The sequence below is a fragment of the Gossypium arboreum genome, chromosome 11 (assembly GCF_025698485.1).
Source record: "Gossypium arboreum isolate Shixiya-1 chromosome 11, ASM2569848v2, whole genome shotgun sequence".
Lineage (NCBI taxonomy): Eukaryota > Viridiplantae > Streptophyta > Magnoliopsida > Malvales > Malvaceae > Gossypium > Gossypium arboreum.
In genome coordinates, this window is record NC_069080.1 from 26,494,165 (window position 1) to 26,500,164 (window position 6,000).

The following is a 6,000-nucleotide window of genomic DNA, read 5'->3' on the forward strand; positions in this document are numbered from 1 at the left end:
AAATATATTGTAGTCAACAAATGCAGCTAAATCAACAGAGATTTAGTTTTATAAAAAAAAATGTTATTGCCAGCAATATTTTATAATAATTTGAAAAACAACCAAATCCCGAAAAATACTAGTCTTATACAACTCTGTGGGGCAAAAAAATGTGACAATAAATGTGGGTTAATAAAAACAGTGATTCCCCTTTGTTGTGCAAAATTATTTTAAATGCATCGTATCCAACATCCAAATTCCATACTAAAAGGTCTATTCAATGCTTAGTTTCTGTCAAATTGGTCCCTCCTCTTCCTCCTCCTCCTTCCCTGGATTTAATATCAACTTTTAGTCGATTTAATGGAAAAAAAAATCAAATTGAAAATGGATGTAAAAAAGAAACGTATTTCCAAGTTTATAAAGTTTTGAGAACATATAAGCTAATTGAATCATGTGAATGAAATCATGAAGTCAAACTTATTGAATGAATGAAGTTGACAGGAAGGAACATGATTGTTAAAAGAGTGTCCATAAACCAAAAAAAACTTAACGTAATTACATATTTATAAAGTAATTAGAATTGCTTAATTAAATCTTAAAACAGATAGATAAAAGTCAAAACCAAGGGTTGATTATATGGATAAGTCCCCACATGGCATGCACGTCATTTAGTAAGTAAACTAAGAAATAATTTTAATTAGCCACCAAAGCCCTCAATGCCTCTTCTGGTTTTTTTTCTTCTTCAAACTTACTTTACCTTTTCAACGCCGAGATGAGCGGAAAATGAAAGTGCCATTAGTCCCCATTTCTCACTTCCAATCCCAAGCGCAGATTTAGGACCATTTGGTCACCAACTGCCACACTGTTGCTCATTTTATATTACTCATCAATGCATATGCCTTTTGAAAAAATGATTTATAATTTAATTGATACCTTATTTAGGGCAGCAATGAAATGGGTTTTCTTTTTTCCAACTCATTATGTCAAGTTTTCATGCTCCTAGTCCTGGTGAATGCTGTCTCACAGACTGTTAGCAAAATTATAATGGGTTTTTTTTTTTAAATATGTTGTTAATTGATCACACCATTGATTGTTTAATTGTTGCATCATGGTTTATGCTTAGCCTGCTTAAATGCTGATGATGCATTGGTCCAAGCATTAAAATTGATTAAGTATAAGTGGATTAAACTGACTTGGATTTGCCCGATTTGCTGCCATGAACTTGATTAACCATTTTTTTTCCTTAAAACGTCATTTTCAATTTTAGTGACTGAAAAGTACTATCCCCAAACTCTTAAGCTGGACAGCATAAACGAGTAGCTAACCCCCTTCTAATGCAGTACCAGATCATGCAAGGAAAAAAAAGAAAAAAAAAACTTCTAAGATTGAGGGCTTGAGTCTTCATCCATTCTATTTTGTATTAATATATAGTATACTTTTGTGATTGTGAAATTTTTCCTTATTTGCAAGGATATCAATATCCTGACAGGTGCATGTTTCATAACATATGAAACTCCCACATATATGAAAATATGATTTGGCTCTTGAAAAAACAAGTTACATCAAATGTTACTTCATCAATCAAAATGCCTTCCCTGCCACGTCCTATATACAACCTATGTCAATTATTGGAGAATCTACTAGGGAAAACCTTATGGGTTGTGGCCTAATCTACTCTGTATATACACACCTCATTGATGGGCATAACTATCTCTGGTAACAAGATTGTGAATTTGAATCCAGTGTCCTTTTATTTCTTTCATATAATAGGTGACACATATAACTAACTACCACTATCTCAGCAACTAAATTAAAGCCTTTAATTAAGTAGCAATAATGGAATGATCACCACCAATATTTTTTTCTTTCTTTTTACTAAACAAAGTGAAAGTTTGGTTGGGAGAGGTGGCCTACGCACAAACCTAATATTCAATTACGTCTCCTAACTCTGCATTGAGCTCATCACTGCTGCAACTCATATTGTACATAATTCAGCACTCACTTTTTATTAAAGACAAGAGACACCAGGACCAGCTTTGCATAATTTTGGTCGACTAAAGATTTTTGCTTACCCAACTCTCAGTTCATCCATGCAATGCTTCACTTATTATTAACCTTCTATATTAAAATTTATGAATTCTATAAATCTTCATTGTATGCTTCAACTGAGCCCACTTCCTGGAGTTTGTCTTTGGCCCCTTCTATCAAATATTTAATGTCATCAATTGCATAATTCAAGGTCTGGGTACTTATGGATATAATCTTAGCATACCCCCCGGGCCCCCCCTCCATATTTTTCTTTTCTTTTCCTTTGTAATTTGTAAAAGGAAAAAAGAATTCGACTCTTTATAAACAGACAAGTTTATGATTGAGGTAAATTTCAAAACTTTTATATTATTAACCTATATTAGATATATTCACTTACAAATATACATATAGTAGGGTTATACGAGGGGTGAAATAATTTTTTAAAGGGTGGAAATTAAATTGTAATTTTTACGATAATAAAAATATAATTTTACTATTTTAATAGCCTATTTCTTTATAATCTTTAAAGAATTAAATCAAATTTTTATTATTTTAGGGAGGCAAAGTGCAATTTTACATTTACTATTTTAAAATTTTAAAAGGCCTAAATGGTTAATTTTCCATTTTAAGGGGGGTTAGGCCCTACCAGCCCCCTAGCTACGCCCCTGGTTATACGATAGACATAATTAAAAATTTAGCCCATAACATTTACGTCTTTTATAGATCTGATCATTATTTTTTGTTTGAGCTAAATTTGATTTTCATCTTTTCTAAATTAGTCAAATTACCCTTTTTTTTAAATAAAAATGATGACTAATTTTTTTTGACGATATTGGCATGCGCACCAACATGGTAGTCCATATATATTTTATACTAACATGGTACTATATATTTTATATGTCACGTTAATAGATAATTTTAAAAAATATAAAAGTATTTTAAAAATCTAAAGAAACTAAAATAAATCTATAAAAATTCAAAAAAATAGTTTGGCGTACATGTGAATCATCATCTTTGGCTACTATGTTTAAAATTTAACATTTTAATTAATATTTTGTTAAAAATATAATTCTAACTCTATTTGAAATATTAATAATTTAATTTAATTTTTTAGAAATTGAAGGTGAAATTTAATTAAAAAACCTAAAGTTAAATATTAAATTTAGCATTGACAATATTAAATAACATGCAGGATGGTATTTTGAGGAAATATGTAATGTAAAAATAAAATGATAAAATTGAAAGGAAAGGAATGTAGCATGAATCTAGGAATCCACAAAGATTCCAGTCGGTTGAAGCGGTAAACACAAAAAAGAAGATAGTGAGGCACAAACTTTTAGGAGCGTTAATTATGATTAGTGTTAGAATTTATGAACCGTTAAAAACAAAGACACGTTAGAATAGTTGATGGACCGCAAGGGCGCCAAAGATAACCATTCCCTCCTTGATTTTGATTGGTTGGCGACACGTGAAATCATCACCATCACGTACGTCAAATCGAAGATCGTTTTGGTGCGTGCTTGTCGTGGGCCCCCTTTTTTTCTTCCTCATAGCGTCGGTGCACGTGCCGCGCGTGACCCTTCCTTTTTTAGGATCAAAATGATGAATTTATATTAAGAAAAAGAACATGCGGAACGGCGTGAAGGGTCGTTAGTTGTTCCCTCTATTTTCTGAGAGCAACCTTTTTCCGTTAACGTCGGTGGCAAGGATTCCGTCATTATGCAAGTTGTCGAACTTGCCCCTACCGATTCCCGGCTTGGAATATTCTTGCGAGGTACAGAAATGGGATTGTCTGCTTTGAAATTAGGTGTACTTGGTACGAAATTTCTGAGCAAATCTTTTTACATATAATGGATGATGGGGCATGTGTCCCTTAAATTAAGGGTAAGGGGACCAAAATGGCTGAGGATCTATGCCGGGTGGCGTCGCATATATTTCCGCCACGTCTTTAGATTTGGTACGTTCGGTGAGCTTTGTAATGGACTTGTCGCTTTCTACGTTGGGAAACGAAGGGGAAATATATGAGAAACCTCGAAACTTCGTTGGATGTTTTCGTTGGGTTGTACAAATGATAAATCTAAAACTCAAAATTCTAAACATAATATCAAAATCAACACCAATGATTAATGGTTACATTTTGTGATTAGTGTGATATTATTAATTTTATCCTTTTTAATTTTATTATTAAATGATAATTGTTAAAATTTGTTATTTCTAAAATATAATATAATAAACATATTATCATATCGTAATATCGTGTTTGTTTATTATTTTCACATATTTCACTTAAAAGGAGTTACTTAATAGATTTAATGATGATCATTTATTTCAAAATTTAAAAACATAAATATTAATAATGATCTAATTGAAGAATATAAACTAAATATAAAACTTTATGTAAAGTACAAGACTAATAGAAAATTTTAATCAAACGAATTTAACCACTTGTGCTTTGTTTTGGGACTAAAAATTCAAAATTCGATAAGTATGAAAATTAAATTTGTCAAATTTGAAAAGTATAAGGGCTAAATCTGTCCAAATTAAAGTAAAGAAACTAAATACATAACTTTACGCAAAGTATTGGGACTAATAGTAGAATTTCACCGATGATTAATTATTTTTATAACTTTTTAGGGTAAATATACATTTTGGTAACTACATTTGGTTTTTTTTATACCTACATTTTTTTGCGTGTTCAAATTTAGGGGGTGAACGAATATCGAAAAGTATAGAATAAAAAAAATTTAAGTTAATTGAGTTAACAAATCCTATTTTATCATCCTAACTCAATTTGAAATTTTCTTGAATTGAGTCAAGTGAGATGATATTTGAATCGAATATATTTGTTCGAGTTAAATTAAAAAAATGACTTTGGGTTCTTGTAGCCACTGCCACCTACCGTAATCAATTTTGTTATTAAATTTCATCTCCTCATAATTTATTTATTAATCTTTTATATACGGGTTAACTTCTTTTCTTGCTTAGTTGCTTCAATTATCTTATGATTCTTGTCACTATGTATTTTGAAATTAAAAATATATATTAAATGTAAAAAATATGATTTTTTAATAAAAGTTATTTTAAAGATAAAATGTGAAATTGGTATCAATAAAAATTTTAACACGAATATTTTATGACATCATCAATAATTTAATTTTAACATAAATTGATAAAGACTCAACATGATTAAACAGTTCAATAATATAAATAGTATAATATGTGAAATTTAATTTAAAAATATAAATAGTAGACATAAATTTAAAAAAAAAAGTTTTGGGGTTTGGGAGAAGTAAACATTTTGGAGGAAAGCAAAAGGAAAGAAAATTAGGCTTTGAGGGATGTAAAAATTTTGGGAGGAAATAAAAGAAAAAAAGTTTTGGGGTGGTAAAATTTCTTTGGAAAAAATGAAAGGGTTTGAGGGGGTAGAGGGAAGGAAAGTAAAAAAGTTTAATATTTGATTTATTCGAATTATTAAAGTTATTTAAATTAAAAAATTAATTCAATTTGAAATCGAAATTCGAAAAAGAAATTCAAGTTGATTCAATTAACTCAAATAATTAGAACTTTTTTCCAATTTTTTCGAGTCGAATCGAATTTTGCTCATTCCTATTTAAATTGATACCTATGTTTGGTTTCTATCATACAAAATAGTACTTGAAACTAAAGGTGTTACCTTTATCTATGTAATCCAACGAATATTTAAGATGTGGTGTCATCATCAAAATAAAAAATTAGTAAAATTTTTTATATTATAAAGATAATATTTATATTTACAAAATTATCATATTATCTAAAAAATTAAAAATTTTAAAATTAATAAAAATAGATTAATAAAAATAGATTTCATTAACTTATTTCTGAAAAATTAATTTACTCTTTTAAAAAGTATACAACATTTTTCTCAAAAGGATGCGTGTTTAGATACCAAATACTAATTTCAGATTGGGATGCCACATTCGCATGCGTGTCCGATTTCATGTTTTGTAAAGAAAA